This window comes from Nicotiana sylvestris, chromosome 8 (assembly GCF_000393655.2).
Source record: "Nicotiana sylvestris chromosome 8, ASM39365v2, whole genome shotgun sequence".
Classification (NCBI taxonomy): Eukaryota; Viridiplantae; Streptophyta; class Magnoliopsida; order Solanales; family Solanaceae; genus Nicotiana; species Nicotiana sylvestris.
This window is the reverse complement of record NC_091064.1, coordinates 71,862,218-71,880,762: the sequence shown is the minus strand read 5'-3', so window position 1 is coordinate 71,880,762 and position 18,545 is coordinate 71,862,218.

Below are 18,545 nucleotides of genomic sequence, written 5' to 3'. Positions count from 1 at the left end.
TCCATTTGCCAACCATCGAATTGTTCTCTTTTGATCCCCCGTGGCTTGCACTGGATATACCCTCGTTCTGATGCACTCCTTGATATCGTGGAACCATGGTTCACCATCAAGTTCTTCTTCAATCATGTTACAGTAAGCATGTTGATCTCGGACTTGAATATGCAGAGGATCAACATAAGCTTTGTCCGGATGGTGCAACATTGATGCCAGGGTAGCCAAAGCATTGGCGACCTCATTATGGACCCTTGGAATATGCATGAACTCCACTGATCGAAACCGTTGACGAAGATCATGTAAACATTGTTGGTACGGTATGAGCTTCAAGTTTCGCATTTCCCATTCTCCCTGAATTTGATGTACCAGAAGATCTGAGTCTCCCAAGACCAAGATTTCCTGGATATCCATGTCTGTAGCTAGCCTTAGACCCAAAATACAGGTTTCATACTCAGCCATATTGTTGGTGCAATAAAACCGAAGCTGAGCTATAACAGGATAGTGATGCCCTATTTCAGAAATAAGAACAGCTCCTATTCCGACTCCTTTCATGTTGGCAGCCCCATCAAAGAAGAGTTTCTAGCCTGTTTTTTCAATTTGCTCCAGTTCATCAATATGCATCACTTCTTCATCGGGAAAATAAGTTCTCAATGCCTCGTAATCTTCATCCACCGGATTTTCGGCCAAATGATCGGCCAATGCTTGGGCTTTCATCGCAATCCGAGTCACATAGATGATGTCAAACTCTGTGAGCAATATCTGCAACTTTTCAAGTCTCCCTGTCGGCATAGGCTTTTGAAAGATATACTTCAAATAATGTAGGATGACAAACGCGAAATGAGGTAAGTAGTGTAGGATGACAAATAATGTTTCAATTTCTAAGCCACTCAAGTTAGGGCGCAACATGTCCTTTCTAGAGGAGTGTACTTAACCTCATAATCCGTGAACGTCTTGCTAAGATAGTAGATGGACTATTCCTTTCTACCGGTGATGTCATGCTGCCCTAGTACACAACCAAATGAATTTTCTAAGACTGTCAAGTAAAGAATCAAAGGTCTTCCTAGTTCTGGAGGAACCAGCAGGGGTGGGTTTGACAAGTATCCTTTTATATTATCAAATGCTTCTTGACACTCATCAGTCCACTTGACCGTAGCATCCTCTTTCAGCAATTTGAAAATAGGCTCACAAGTTGTCGTGAGCTGAGCAATAAACCTGTTGATGTAATTCAACCTCCCTAACAGACTCATCACTTCAGTCTTGTTCCTCGGAGGTGGCAATTCTTGGATGGCTTTGATCTTTGATGGGTCCAACTCGATGCCTCGCCAGCAGACTATGAATCCCAACAGCTTTCCGGATGGAATGCCAAATGCGCACTTGGAAGGGTTAAGCTTGAGATTGTACCTGCGAAGTCTTAAGAAGAATTTCCTCAAATCCCCAACGTGGTTGGCCTGATGCTTTGATTTTACGATTACATCATCCACGTATACCTCAATCTCCTTATGTATCATATCATGAAACACCGTAGTCATTGCTCTCATGTAAGTTGCCCTGGCGTTCTTCAAACCAAATGGCATTACCCGGTAGCAATAAGTTCCCCACGGCGTGACGAATTCCGTCTTTTCTGCATCTTCTTCATCCATTAGAATCTGATGATACCTGGCATAGCAATTCACAAAAGATCCTATCTCATGCTTGGCACAATTATCGATCAAAATGTGGATATTGGGTAGTGGGAAGTTATCCTTCGGACTTGCTTTGTTGAGATTGCGGTAATCGACGCATACTCTGATCTTGTCGTCTTTCTTTGGCACAGGCAGTACATTAGCCAACCAAATAGGATATCGAGTGACCTGAATGACCTTTTCATCCAACTGTTTGGTGATTTCTTCTTTAATTTTCACACTCATATCAGTTTTGAATTTCCTCAACTTTTGCTTGACGGGAGGAAACACTAGTTTGGTGGGCAATTTGTAGACCACTAAATCACTGCTCAAACCCGGCATGTTGTCATATGACTATGCAAAAATATATTTGTACTCGATGAGTGCTTTTATTAATTCTTCCCGGATTTCTGGCTCAAGGTGGACACTTATTTTAGTCTCTCGGACATTGTCTGTGTCCCCTAAATTGACGGCTTCTGTATCATTCAGGTTGGGTTTGGGTTTTTCTTCGAAGTGAATTAACTCCTTACTAATCTCTTCGAAGGCCTCATCCTCATCGTATTATGATTTGTAATCACAATCTACTTCTTGAATTAATATTTCAGAATCAGATTGATTTTTAAGACTGGGCTGAGGATTCCTTATGCATGCCATATCACTAGAGCCAGCGTAAAAAGAACTGTACAGAAAAGAAAAACAAAAGAAAAACTATCAAGAATGATAAAGAAGGGGAAATTGCATTTTATTGAATGATGAAAAGATAACAAGGTTTGCACACTTCACACAGACTGAAAGATAAAAATCTGGATTACAACCCTGGAATGATCCAGACAATCTAAAGGAAAATCAAAATAAACTACCAAGTCTCCTTCGAGTGGGGAGAGGAGTGGTTTTCCAATTATTAAGCTTCGTTTCTGGCCCAACGAATTGAATTTTTGCGTTGCTAGGACCTTCACCACTTTCCACCATGTTCACACCGTCAAACAACCTTTCAGATCTTTCAATTAACTCCTCGTCAGGATTAATCATAGAACTAGGAATTGTTGTTACCAGGCGACTTCTGGTACCGGACTTGACAAATGATTTGGAAAGACGTGGGACTGGCTTTGGAAGGACCCATGCCTTCTGTTTTATCTGTCTAGCCCTTCTTATGTCTGCGGCAGTGGGCTTGAATCCCAAACCAAATGTTCCCAAGTTTTCGGGAAGAGACACCGACTGTATGATGCCTTGCAAAAACGAGCCCAAACCTTTACCGAGTACAAAACCGTTCTTCAACATCTCATAGTATACAATGACTAATGCGGCGGTTATCTTTGGATTTGGAATGTATTTCCCCTCCGGAACTTTCTCTATCAACATCGTTTCTGAAACCTGGTAGACCCATGGTCCCTGGTCATCTTCCACCTCAATGACTGGTACAATGGCATTGCTGCGAGCATATAAAATGTCTTCCCCATGCACAACTATTTCTTATCTATCCCATTCAAATTTGACTACCTGGTGTAGTATTGATGGGACTGCTTTAGTGGCGTGGATCCAGGGTCGACCCAATAGTAAGTTATATGAAATAGCTATATCCAGCACCTGAAACTCCATTGTGAACTCGACTAGCCCTATCGTCAGCTCCAGCACTATGTCCCCAACCGAATCTTTACCTCCGCCGTCAAATCCCCGCATGCAAATACTGTTCTTATGGATCCTCTCATCTTCTATTTTCAACTTGCTTAAAGTGGAGAGAGGTTAGATGTTTGCGCTTGATCCGTTGTCAACCAATACCCGGGTCACCACAGAGTTCTCACATTTTAATGTGAGGTAAAGAGCTCTGTTGTGCTCAGTACCTTCTATAGGCAATTCATTATCGGAAAATTTGACTTTGTTTGCTTCAAAGATTTTGTTGGCTATTTTTTCCAAGTGGTTCACGGAGATCTTATCGGGAACGTGCGCCTCATTCAATATCTTCATTAAAGCTTGACGATGCTCGTCCGAATGGATCAATAATGACAATAGGGAAATTTGAGCGGGCATCTTTCTTAATTGTTCCACGATAAAGTAGTCTTGTGGCTTCATCTTACTCGAGAATTCTTCTGCTTCTTCTTCAGTTACGACTTTTTTTACTAGCGCTGGATTATTTTTAGCTCTTCTTAACTCCTCGGGAGTAAAACACCTTCCCGAGCGAGTCAAACCCTGTACTTCACAGATTTCTTCTTTGATTTCCTTCCCTTTGTACATCACCGTTACCCTTTCGTAATTCCATGGAATAGCCTTACTGTTGATTATTGGTAATTGGGTTACTGGCTTGATAATAACCCGATCTACGCGGGCTCCTTCCACGATTATGATGGGTTTGTTGGCCGCTCCCGGTACAATCACCTTCACCCCTTCCTGTTTCGTTGCAACTTTGCTTATAGACCCCTTCTCAACTGCCACAGATGGCTCAACGGAGTAAAGGTTTTCTTTTTCTGCAACCTTTCACCCTTGAGTGCTTGACTCGGCCTGAAACATGGTCCGGGAGTGTTTTGGTAGGCTCGTGGATGTGGATAAGTATTTGGTAGGACAAGAGCCCGCCATTGAGTGTGGGCAGGAGGTTGGTTGTATGCTTGTGCATGGTGGACGGAAAAATGAGGTTCTGGTGGGGGATAGTAGTGTTGGGGTGGATTGTGGTGATAAGTTTGTTGGTGGGGTCGAGGTTGATTGTAGTGGTAAGGTGAACCTCTGGATCCGGACCAAGTTCCTGAATCAACCATTGCTGCTTCTTCTCTCTTCTTTTTCCCAATCCCTCCTATGCCGCCCTGAATAGCCTGAGTAGTCGCTTTGATAGCCGAATAGCTCATGATTTTATTCGACTTGATGCCTTCTTCTACCATGCCCCCCATCTTTACTACTTCGTTGAATGACTTTCTCACAGCTGAGACCAAATGGTCATAGTAAGTAGGTTTCAAAGCCTGTAGGAAGTAATCTACCATCTCACTTTCCTTCATTGGGGGATCTACTCTTGCTGCTTGCTCCCTCCATCTGAAACCATATTCTCTGAAGCTTTCACTATGCTTCTTCTCAAGTTTAGTCAAGGACAGTCGATCTAGAGTGAACTCAAGATTGTATTGGAAGTGGCAAGCAAATGCTTGCGCCAGATCATCCCATGTGTACCATCTCCCATGGTCTTGGCGGGTATACCATTCCAATGCTGATCCACTCAAACTATGACTGAAGTAAGCCATTAACAATTAATCTTTTCCTCCATCTCCCCTCATCTTGATGCAAAAACCCCTCAAGTGGGCTACTGGATCGTCGTGCTTGTTGTATAGATCGAACTTGGGCATCTTGAAACCTGCCGGTAATTGCACATTCGGGAACAGACATAGGTCCTTATAGGCCACGTTGACTTGCTCTCCTAACCCCCGCATGTCTCTAAATGATTGTTTTAAGCTTTTAAATTTCCTGAACATCTCCTCCTGTTCGGTATTTTTGACTGGTTTATCAGCTTCTATCGGGAGGTCAAAGCGAGGAGTATATGAATGGGTTTCTGGAGCTTTGAAAGTGGGATCGGAGGGGTAGTATTGGTTGTCCTGGGCCTGGAACATAGGCTTGTTAGGAGATTTGTGGAGTGTAGCTGGTGGAGGTTCTACGAGGACAGGAGTTACTGGTGGAGGAGGGTATGGAATTGGTTTAGGGGGTGGAGATTGTGGTGTATGAGAAGTGGTGCCCCGGTAGTGCTGGTAAATGGAAAAACTCGGGGATAGATCGATGGCAGGATGATCCTGAGTTTGAGCCGGTGGTGGAGTGAAAGCAGGGTTAGCAGGGTAAGCTGGGGGTGATTGTCCTCTAGACCAGGCCTGATACATCTCGGCCATCTATTGCTTAAGTTTGAACATCTCCTCTTTCATTTTACTGACGTCCAACTCCTCTACCTCAACACTTGTGTCGACATCCGGGATAGACATGATTTCTGGTATTGGTCCTTTTGTTCTGGTTTGGTAATGATAATGTGCCAGTATACTCTAGATAAACTAACTGCTTGAATTCTGAAAAACAACAAACTTGTTAGTTTTTAGAGTTTAACAAATATGCAATTACACATTGGGATGCAATGCACCTAGGCAATTAACATTTTCTATCATGTATTTGCTTGGTTTCTTATGTCATCCCAGCTTTTTATGACCTTTCCCTTTTATTGTCACTCACGCCTATCTTTTATTTCCCTCCCCCTTTATTCATTTTATTCCTTTCTTTTGGTTGTGGTCGAATCCTATGGAGATTGCCTATGTATCATGACCCCGCATGAATCAGACCGGGCGTAGTTCTGGCAGAAACAATTATTATTATTTTTATCAAACGAAACAGTACAAATACAGAAATGACATTACATTTGGACAACACTTTAAGAAAATGATTTAAAAGACTCGACATGTACTTAAACTAAAACATGACTATTATATGAAAATTTCCAACAGCTATGACTACGCTTCACTCCACAATCTTTTGCTTTTAATCACTGGAACATCTGCTCACAGTGGGGCTTGACCCGGTTGACCTCCTAGTGTACGGTACATCCTAACTCCATTGCAAGATGATGGGCAAAAGTAGGTGCATGCTCTAGAAACCTCTCATAATCCATCCCTTGGCAGTTCATATAACTTTGAGAGGTGTAAACAGCCAAATCATGGGTTTGTGCTCTGAAGTCCTGGAGATTCTGGTCTTGGTTTTGTAACTGTTGTTGGTGAGTGGTGTCTATATCTCTTATGTGGCCTTCGCGATCTAAATCCGACTCCAATTGAGCCCGAAGTCTGGCCTGAACGAGTCTTGCCTGTGCTCTCTCCTTATCAATATTTGTGTGTTGATGTTCTCTATTGTACCTTCTCATTTCTTCCAACCGTGCATGGAGTTGAGCTTCTCAATGTATCCAATGGTCCTTCTCTCTCTTGAATTGAGCCATTTCTTCTTCACATCTCATTATTTGGCGTTCCTTACTAGATTTGGCCTCCTCATTTAACTGTATGATTTTTTCCTTAGCTTTGTCTAACGCCTTTTCAGTCTTTGTCAAGATGGAGTCATAATCTTGCATTTTTTCCATCAGATTGGCAATGATTTTCTGATTTTTCCAACTTCTCACTGGCACTTCAGAGGCTTTCTTCATCTGTTGAAACTGAGCGCGAAGAGTTTTATTCTCCCTAATAAGACTCTTCTTTTCACCTTTTGCTTCTTGTGCTTGTAAGTCTTTCTCCAAATTGAGGTTCCTCAGGCTTTCTTCTAAGGCATGAATAGTTGCTTTGTACCCCTTTTCCTTTTCACCCCAAGCCAACCGTTCTTGGATTTTGTCATCAAAGGCTTGAACATGCGGTCTTTTTATGGGCCTTCTAGGATCAGGTTCTGGTGCATCATCCACACGGGATCTTTTCTCAAACCACCTAGCATAACCCGGATTTATCTCACCTTTCGCAGGATCTGGAACTTGGGTATCATCTTTCAAGTATCGACAACCATTCCAAATCCGTTGTATTAAGTCCTCAGGGAGAGTGGCTTCGGGGTGTAGCTCAATCACTTGCACACTTAAATCTTCATCATCAGGCACCACTTGGTATATCCCTAGCTGTCTTAGAACTCTCTGTGGCGCATATGGCTAGACGCTTCTTAAACCCAAGAGCAGCAAATAACTCTTTAAGGTTGACATGTGTATCACCTCTCTTACCGGGAGCCATCCCAAAGTCCACTCAATTTGACTTGCCATTAAAGATCTTAAATGGGATATCCAGGCTTCCACCCCTTCTGGAGATTTATAATCTTTTATTCTTTCTTCATAACTCTCGATGAAATTGTCCTTGCTTGGACCATACTGCATGAACTTGGGGTGATGTCGGAGATGCTCAATCAACCACATTTGCAACAAAATATTGCAACCTTCGAAGAATTTTGCCCCGGATTTACACAAAGTCAACGCCAGATAAATGTCTGAGAGAATGATAGGGGCAAGAGTGTGATGTTCTTTGGTAGTGAGGACTTGTACGACTCTGGCTATGCGAATATCAATCGTCCGTTCTTTGTTTGGGAAGACCATGATTCCTAGAAAAGTTACCATGAAAGCGAAGCATCGGTGAATCTTCCAGGTGTCCTTGTTTTGTTTGTTAGTAAGGCCCTTTTCATGAATTTCAAATCCATCTGGCTTTCCGAACCTTGAATATAGGAAGTTGAAAGAACAATACCCTTTGACAATGTTGCTTTTTCTGATTTGATTACTGATATTCAGAAGATCAAAGAATCGGTGTACTGAGGGAGCCTTTGGGAATATAAGATTCTAGTTTCTCAAATCTCCATCAAAATCGGAATATCCAGCTATTTCTTCTAATGTGGGAGTAAACTCGAAATCAGAGAAGCGAAAGACATTGTGAATAGGGTCCCAAAATGTCACTAGTGTCGTAATCAAATCATTGCACGGTTTGTGAGCACGTGATTTTTGCCCTATATATGAATAATTCCCAAAAATTCCAACAAAATAATTTTTTCTTTCTTTTTACAATTTTTGTGAATTTTGGTGTCATTTTGGGTTAATTGTTTGCATTTTATTTGTGCATTTTTATTCATATGAAAATACAAAAATACGCATTTGCATTTAGGATTTAATTTCATATTTTAGTGATTAATTGGTAATTTAAAGTTGTTTCATATAAAGAAAATGTCAAAAAAATAATTTTTTGCGCACTTTTTAATTTGTAGAAATTTTTTTTAATTTTTGTTTTACAAAATAGAATTTAGTTCATTTTGGAAAATCAAGTAATAATTTTAGTATTAATCTAGTCCATAAATTTTATTTGTCATTTTAAAACAAAAAATATAAAAATTACAAAGTAAGGAAAAAGGAAAAAAATAAAGCAAGAGGGAACAATTGATTTAAAAGAAAGGACAAAGAAAAGGGCTGTCACTATTAAAAGCCAATTGGGCTCAGTTATGACCAAATTCCCAGCCCAAACCCACTCAGCCTGCCCAAGTCTCTTCCCTTTAACCCGGTCCGCCCTCGTCAGAACCCAAACGACGTCGTTTTGGGGAGTGATCTCAACCGTTGGTTTTTGATCAGACGGTTGAGATCATCCTATGATGTTTGGTATTAATATGTCCGAACGATCCCCCCCCACCCTCTCAATCGTCTCTCTCACCTCATGCTCTCACCTCAGAGACGAGGTCACCGGCTCTGCCCTAAGCCGCCGCCAGAAATCGCCCTACGGCGTCGTTCGAGCTCCAAATACACCCAAAATTTCACCATATACACCTCTCCTCCTCCCCTTCCTATATCCAAGCTCAATTTCTTTCGAATCACAACCCATCTCCTCGAATCTTAGATCAAAAATCCGGTCAAAAACCCTAACTCATCCACTCTGGCTCAAAATCACACCACACCATCCCCAGACTTCCCTCAACCCAAATCCATGACCATCTTCCTTCGAATCTCGGTGAAGCGGCTCGAATTTCAAATCTAAGAGTTTCCGGCCAAAACCTTAACCCCAAATCTTTGTGATTTTGGACCGTAATATCCTTAACCATGTGTTCTCTTGTAAAAACACATGGTTAGGGATGTTGCGTGTCAAAAATCTGGAAAGATTCGAACGGCAGTGGTTGACCGGAGTTTTCTCTCCGTCGGTGAGTTTCTCTCCAACTTTCTAAGCTCGATTTCCATCAGTGTAGCCTAACAGTCTCTTCTTATTCTCTATTTGATTTGATCGATTGTGGAAATTGTCCATGGTTAATTCTGATTTTTACTTTTTTTAGTCTAATTTTATTAGGTTAAATTAGTTCGTGTTTCTATGCTTTAACAGTTTAGATGTTTCAATTAACAGTAGGACCTAAGCTCTGAATCATCGTTAGTTTAATTAGTCAGTTGGATTAGTAGTTTATTGATCGTACTTTAGTGTCATTCATGAATAATAGGATTTATTAGTTGAATGCAGTGGTATCAATGTTAATTCAATGCATATATGGATTCTTGTTCTGATTTTTCCAGGCCTTTGTTCTGTTCTTCTCTTTTGTTTGTTTCTTGCTTATGGATTGATGATTCCGTGATTAGTTGTTAGCTTAGTCTATTCTCATTGTTGATGATTACTTTCATGTGATTATTGGCTTGGTAGAGTGTGCATTAGGATTAATTGGTAGTATGATTCAGCTTGAATATTTTGCATTAGAGGTGAACCTGGTTGGTTATAGGTGAACAAAATCTTTTGTTTTGGCTAACTTTAATTAAATTCTAGCCAGGGTAAGGGATTGGGATCAATCGATTCCAGTCTGCAATTTTCAGACTATTGGAAGGGCATTTTAGGGATGGAAAAGGGTTGTTTCTTTAGGAATAGTAATTTCAAAACAGAGGTAAGGGTAGTAAAGGAATTTCCTAGCTAAAAGAGCACCCTAGGGCCTTCTAGAAGGGTACATTAGTGTAGATGGTAGCACTATATAGGTATTTGCTTGCTTAGCAAGTCAAAAATAGAGGGACCAAACTGAAAATAAGGAAGGGCTAATTTGTAAAGTCTAAAAATCTGATAGAACCCCATTTGTGCCTATAAAAGGGCATGTTCAATGTCGTCATTCCCAAGTTTTGATCTCTAAAAATTCCTCCCAAAAATACTCCTCTAGCCTTACAGATCTGAAATTCAAAATTTCAAATCCAAAACCCCTTTAGCTTAGCTTTCTTCAAAGGAAAAACAAAAAACAATAGAAAACCTTAAAAAATCCAAAAAAAAAAAAGTACTGTTCCATTAGACAATTCAGGTTAATTTTGACTTTTAGTTGTTGATCTCCATTCTTCTAGTTCAATACTTGGATTTTGAAACTTCAAATGTTCTCTTGTTTGATTTCGAGCAATTTTGGGTCTGTTTAAACTGGTTTTGGATGAGTTTTGGATTTGCTGAAGTATTCTGGTGCATTTCGAGCTTATTTGAGTGCATTTCAAGTGGTCTTTGGGTGGATTTGTTAGTTTATGTCTGATTGTTGAATATTTCTGGATTTCTGAATCCATTCCTCAGCTGCTCGTCGTTCTATACTGCTGGAAATTGTTATTGTTGTTGCTGCTCGTCTGTTTGCCTTAGCTTGACCTCTTCTCCTTCACTTTTTATTCAAATTCCAGGTACAAACTCAAGACTGACTTAATGTAATTCCTTCATGAAGTGGAAATGCAGTTGTTGTTGATCTTCATTTAAGCTTTCACTGTTTTATTAGTTAGTTGCATTACAACTAGTTCTAGGATTTTTGGATGAATTCATTGTTTTAGCTTATTTGTAGTAGACTGTTTGGACTGTTAATGTATAATGGACTGACTGGATTGTTAGAATAGCAATTATTCATTATCCTTCTTAGTTTAGTTTCATTTTGTAGCGTAATTTTGAAATCAGAATCTAGCTAGAACATAAAAGTGATTTTGGAAGCCACGAGCCTTATTTGTACTAATAACTGGAAACTGATTATGATTGGTGTTCATATTATTGTGTGTTAATTCGAATCAGGAACCAAAATAGTTGAGATGCAATTGTGTCCAAATGTTCCAATCACCTCGAATTTGTTCTTAAGCCTTATTAATTGATGAACTGTTAGAGGTCAGTTATGTCCAAATTAACAATTGTTTTGGAAATCGAATTAGGACTAATAAGTAGTTTATTGGTAGTTTAAATTGATGATCATCACCATTTAGTCTTAAATACCTTAGTTGATTCGTTAACGGTAATACATGCTCCATTAGTGTCACGTTTTGCTAGAATTAGTTCATCAGCTTTCTCTGAGTTTGTTTAACTGTGAATATTGTTTGAATCTTGACTCACATTGGTTGAAATTGAAAGTTTGGGCCAACAATGGCCTGCTGAAAGTATCTGAGCCCTCTTCCCTTTTAGTTTAATTGATTTGAGGCCACAAATACCATAATGGGAGGCTTGGGCTCAAGGACAATATCAGAGGACCAAACTTGGACAAACTCGAAGGCCACACTCGTTTGTTGCCAAGACCAAACGCAGAAGCCTAAAAATGCTGAAGGTCTGAACCATGTGGAAGACTGGGACCTTAAAAAAAAATAGTAGCTTAAATAATACTAATCAATTAGGACTTTTATTTTATTATTAGAGACAAATAAAGTAGAGAATCATAATTGCTTTTAGGTTTGCCCTTTAAATAATAAATGAGATAAGCCCCGTCAAACAAAATACATAAATTGCGGGGCCCTCAATAAATATTTGTGATAAAAACCTTAAATTTTGGGAGGGTTGTATAGTGAATTTCACAGCCTTCCCCAAAATAATAATACGTTAGAATCTTTAGGCACAATTTAATTAAATTACTTTCTTAAATTCGGGTGTGCATTGATGCGGCCCAAATCCAAATCTCGACGAAGTCGAAAGGTGTCGACAACCACGGGTGCATTGATTGCGACGTGGTTCGAAATGCGTTTTCACGACGTCGCAATTCTTTTAGAATAAACAATGATAAAAAGTGGTTTACGAATAAAAGGCACATAAGCTAGCATGTATTGAAGTCGGATAAAATCAAGTGCAACAGTTAAGCGACCGTGCTAGAACCACGGAACCCGGGAATGCCTAACACCTTCTCCCAGGTTAACAGAATTCCTTACTCGGATTTCTGGTTTGCAGACTGTAACAGAGTCATAAATTTCCTCGGTTCGGGATTCAACCGGTGACTTGGGACACCATCAATATCCCAAGTGGAGACTCTGAAATAATTAATAATTAAATCCCGTTCTGATTGTCCTTTAATTGGAAAAACTCCTTTACGCGCCCTTGCAGGGTGTAGTAATGAAAAGGAGGTGTGACAGCTCTGGCGACTCTGCTAGGGAATTGAACCCAGAATCTCTGGTTCAGAGTTCAGAATTCGAGCTTAGATAAATTGTTGTATTTGGTTGTATCTGATTTTCATACATGTTTTGTGCTGAATGTGCTAAATGTTACCGCTTTGATATTATCTGAATTGTATATAAACTGTGCCGACACCCTTCTCTCTTCACCTCTGGGGATGTGCTTACTGGTTGAGACTCCCTATTCTGTTAGTGTTATACCTTGAAATAAGAAAGAGGTCGGACAAGTTACTAGGCCGGATGGCCTTTTGGTTCCCGGAAAGTTGCCCCCTCCTCGACTCGAGTCATCCTCTCGGGTACACAGTATAGAACACCGACCCATGTTTTGAATATAAAATAACGTGACTTCATGCCAGATCTGTAGTAGGAACGATTATTTGCATCATGCTGCATTTGACTTAGGGGACTCAACACAGGGGTTGGGTCCGTCTAGGGTTAGCAACCTGAAATGAAAGGACCATCCTGATGCATCATACTTGCTCTGTACATATATTTGTTTCGAACCTGCATGTTGACCGGTCACTGAATCTCAAAAAAAAAAAAAGAGAAATAACAGAAAAACCAAGTACTGTCGAAACTCTGCCGAAATTTTGAGAAAACGAAAAAAAGGAAAATAGGAAAAAAGAGTCTCTTATTTTCGGACAGTTGTCTGTTGAAAAGAAAATGGAAAAGAGTCTTTATTTTAGTTTGAAAAAATAGGTTGTTTTATTGTTTGTTGAAAATGAAAAAAAAAGTCGTTATTTTGTCTTGGTTTCAAAAAATATGATAGGAAAATAGTTTGTTTTGCCATGAAAAATGAAAATAAAAAAGAGTATTGTTTTAAAATGATTCGGTTAATTCTCCGGAACTACGCCGGTTTGATTCTCACAGGGTGTGGGATACGTAGGCAACCCTCATCGGGTCCAACCTTTCCTTTGCAAAAATGGCCAAAAAATGTCAAAATTTTTATTTTCGTCGTAAATAAGTTGGGTGATGCCGTTTTGTCAAAAATAGCCAAATGTTCCCAAACGGAACGCCGGAAGGCTGCCCTTGCATAAATAGCCACCTTTGGTCATGTTTTCATTTTTTTACCCTCACAGCCTTAAGTTTTCATCCTCGAGGCGTTGAAAGGTCGTGTTGCAATACCGGGTCTTTTATCTTAATTTGAAAAAATATAAGTAAAGAGTTGTAAATAAGTCAAGTTAGGCCATGTTGTCATAAATAGCCGAATGTCCCCAAAAGGAACGCTGGAAGGCTGACTTTGCAAAACGGCCATCTTGGTCAATTTTTGATTTGTGACTGGTTGACTTTTGCAGCCTTAAAATCTTTGTTCCCGAAGTGCTGAAAGGCCGAGTTTGAGAATCGAGTTCTTCATTTTTAAAATTTGAAAATATATAGGTAATTTTGAGTCGAAAATATAGATAGTTTTTTTGAGTCGAATAAAAGTTTTTCTTTTGCTTAATCGCCTTAATAAATGTGCAGGATGAGCACGATGCTAAATGAACCCTTTTCAATAATGACCAAAATCCCTTTTGAGTTGCGATTATAGTGAAATGATTTAGGCAAAGAAGGGCAAGACGAAGTGAAAAAGTATTTGAAAGATCTCCCGGATTTATTAGACATTCAGCCTCGGGGGGATATTATCAGGGCGTTGGTCGTTTGTTGGGATTCGGCACATAATGTATTTCATTTCTCGGACTTTGAGCTCACCCCGACATTGGAAGAAATAGCGGGGTACATCGGAAGTGATCAAGCTCCGTTGAGGTTCAAATACTTAATTGCTCCCAGGGCCGTTACCGTACACCGGTTTTTGGATTCCTTGAAAATACCCCGAACAGTTCATCATCCAGATTTTGCAAAAGGTTTCTGCAGTTTCCGCTTCATATATGATAGATATGGCCACGTGGGCGGGTTCAATAATCCAGACTTTAAGCTATGCAGTAGAAGTAACCGACAAAAATGGGAGGAACACAGACAGGTGGCTTTTATTATAGCCTTTTTGGGCCTCATAGTATTCCCAAGGAAAGATGGAAATATTGATTTGAAAGTAGCTGGGGTCGTCAGTACCTTGCAAACCATGGGGAAAAGAACTTTAGCACCTATTATCGTGGCTGATATCTTCCGGGCTCTCACGGCTTGCAAAGCTAGGGGAAATTTTTTTGAGGGATGTAACTTGTTGTTACAAATGTGGATGACTGAGCATTTGTGCCCCTGAGTTATGGTTCGTTTGAGAAAACTTGTATAGGAGAATTTTACACAAGAATCAAAGGAGCTAGTCTACCTGAAGGAGTCACGACTTGGACATCATTATTTCGGACCCTCACTGCCAGCCAGAAACAGTGGGTGCTCGGATGGTTGCCTGTCGAATAAGTCATATATATGCCAGCGGCCAGGCCGCATTTTCTGTTGATGGGACTCAAAAGCATCCAGCCCTATGTGCCATATCGGGTTCTGAGGCAACTCGGGAGGCATCAAGTAGTACCGAAAGATGAATATCTGAGTACCCAAGTGGTCGAAATTAGTCCTGACGGTTGGTTCCCCGAAGAAAAAGTTCGCCAAATCTGGAGTGAGTGTCAACATTTGATGGCGAACACTTGTGTGTCGAATAGGGCTAAAGAGGAAGTTTCCCCGAGGTATCATGATTGGTTCAGAGGTGACGTGGCGTGCGGGAGACTGGCTAAAAGACCTCATCTCGAAGATTTCGCCGAGTCGTCCCAAGAGCAGTGGGACTGGTTAGCAAAGGAAGAAGGCTATCGAGTTGAGACTGGTAATATGAAGCAGCAAGTTGAGAGTCTGAAATTTTAGAAAAGTGTACAGGTTGCCGCGGATCAAGGTGAGAATAATAGACTGGCTCGAGAAAACGAGGAGCTTAGGGCCCAAATCAGGCAATTGAGGATAACCGTCGATAAGCAACCAAGGAGCCGATCAGATGAGCAATTGATAAAAAGGCTGGAAAATGAAGTCAGGGAATGGCGGGATGAATTAGAAAAATCTGAGAATATCATGGCAGAGCTTAAAGCGCAGTGGGCTACAAGAACAGAGGAGCGTCGCCAGTACTTGAATCAGTTGAAAAGGGACCATGAGAAAATTGTTGCCAATTTAAAGAGAAAAGTGGTTGCCCTTGAGGGTAAAGCGGTTAGGCAGGCTAGAGATTTTGGAATTGAAAGTGGACATTGTTATGACTTGTTGGCCCAAATGGAGGTAGCAGTGCAGCAGTTGCAAGATCAACACCTGCAGGACTCTCGAGCTTTAAAGACGTGCAGCGATCAGATAAGACGTTTGCTTATAGAAAAGAAGCAAACAAAAGACAGGATTAGAGCCATTGCTCATGCCATTTTCAGGAGATGTCGGGTTTGTGAAGACATGACCTATACTACTTTTGTCTAAGCAGTAATGATCTATGTGAAGCGAACCATGAATGAATTAGAGCATCTTGAAAGGGATTTGGATCCTAGGCCCGCGGCGAGGCTGAACGACGCCCCGCGGACACCTAAGTTTGAAGCACTAGAGTATGCATAATCCGTGTCTGTAGTTTTCTACCTTTTGAGCCTGTCTTTTGTCTGTCCGTTGTCTTTTCAGGTCAAGTATGTTTGCAGTCTTAGAGTCTGTGTTTGCTTTTAATTTGCATTTGTTAGTTTCATTCCGAAAAGTGTTTAGTTCGTAATAGTTTGTTTTAGTAATGAAAATTGAAAATTTCAAAAATTTCTTATTTCCACCCTTTATTTTTGCATTTATTTTCACGAACTACGCTTGGTCTGATTTGTGCGGGGTCACAATACGTAGGCAATCTCCATAGGATTTGACCGTAATCGTAAGGAAAAAAAAGAGAAGAAAAAACAAAGAAAGAGAGAAAGAAAGAAAAGAGCGGAAAATAAAAAGAGAAAGAGAAAGCAAGAAATGAGCGAGAACACAAAAGAGAAAGAAATAAAAGAAAGAAAAGAGCACAAGAAAGGGATGAGGTGATGAAATTTTAAAGAAAGGTAAAAAGAAACAAGGAACGAAATGCTGGGATGACGCATGCAATCGAGCAAACGCATAATAGAAATGATTAACTGTATAAGTGCATTCATGCCAACGTGCGGTTGTCAAATCTGTTAAGACTTAATCGCTAACAAAGTGGTTATCTAAATGTGTGAGTCCAGGAAGGTGGTTAGTTGATTGGCAGTTCTGGCAACTCACCCGTACAACGCCCGGTCAAAAGATAAAGTAAACATGACAGGACAGGACTCGAAAATCAGTATCGTAGACCCTTCAAATGAAGTTGAGGTAACAGATGTGGGTGCTATGAAAGAAGAGATGAGGAAACTAAAAGCGCAAAAGGCCGAAATGCATCGGGCATGGTCTCAGGGACATCCGGTACCACTATACCCGGCTAATCCATCTTACATCCCACCTCTGGCTCGGGCTCAGGAGCCCAACACTCCCCACGCATCTTCAACTTTCCCCTATCACACCCAAGGCTATGGTACTACTTCATATGCTCCTCCAGCTCCACCACCCAAACAGAACCCTCCCCCACCCATGGTTCCAGTCTTTGTGGCACCTCCCCCAGCCCCATTACATAGATCTTCCAGTGAGTCGCTATTCCCAGCTCACGACACCCAATATTACCCTCCCGAACCCACTTTCAAAGCGCCTGAGCCATATACCTATACTCCCCATTTTGAAATCCCGGGAGAAGTTGAGAAACTGGTTAAGAATGCAGAACAGGAGGAAGTGAATTGTAAAGTCAAAAGCCTCGAACAATCCTTCAGGAGCATGCATGGTTTAGGCAACCAAGTCACCGTTGCATACAAAGATTTGTGCCCTTTCTCTGATGTTCAGTTGCTTGTGGGGTTTAAAATGCCGAAGTTGGACTTGTATGAGGGGCACGGTGACCCAGTAGCCCATCTGCGTGGCTTTTGTAGCAAAATGCGAGGTGCTGGGGGAAGGATGAATTGTTGATAGCCTATTTCGGTCACAGCTTGAGCGGGTCCGCGCTAGAATGGTACACGAGACAGGACCCCGGCCGATGGTATACATGGGATGATTTGGCACAAGCATTCATTGGCCATTTTCAGTATAACCTTGAGATAGTCCCCGATCGTCTGTCATTGTTGAAGCTGGAAAAGAAGCCCGGGGAAAGTTTTAGAGAGTTTGGTTTCCGCTGGAGGGAACAAGCAGCAAGGGTTGATCCTCCAATGAGGGAGAGTGAAATGGTAGATTAGTTCTTGCAAACATTGGAGCCTACATATTTTGGTCATCTAGTGACATCTGTCGAAAAGTCTATTAATGAAGTGGTAAAGATGGGAGCCATGATTGAAGAGGGATTGAAGTCTAACAAAATCTTGAGCTACTAGGCATTTAAAGAAACCACCCAGGCTATCCAAAGCGGTACTGGTGGTGTGCTCGGAAAGAAGAAGAAGGAAGAAGTTGCTACGGTTGAAACTAGTACTTGGTCCAGGCCCAATAACCCTCCACCCTACTACAACCAACCCAGACCCCACCATCTAAATTATCTATATACCCCATATGGCCCACCACAACATTACTACCCACCAGCAGAACCACACTTTTCTGTTCACCACACCCAGACGTATACTCAATCCCCGACGCACCCACAATAGCGTGCACCGGTTCTCCAAAACACATATCCACCTCCACAAAACACCTACCCACCTCCCAGGGCTAGTAGACCAGGAACTGGCTTTCGCCCAAACCAAGCTTTTAGAAATGAGAAGGCCCCAAAACAAAAAACATTTACTCCGTTGGGAGAATCTTACACCTCTCTTTTCCACAGATTGAAACAGTTGGGAATGTTGACCCCAATTGAGCCCAAAGTACCAAATCCCCCTCCCAGAAACCTGGACCATTCTGTTAGCTGTGAGTATTGCTCAGGGATGTCGGGGCATGATACTGAGAAGTGTTGGCAATTGAAGAACGCGGTGCAGGAACTTATTGATAATCGCCGTATTGAGGTACAGGCTCCGGAAGCGCCAAACATTAACCAAAACCCGTTGCCATCACATCATGAGACTAACATGATTGAACTGATACATAAGGGAGCAGAGCCTAAAAACCCTCGCAGACAGTCATGGTTATCCGTT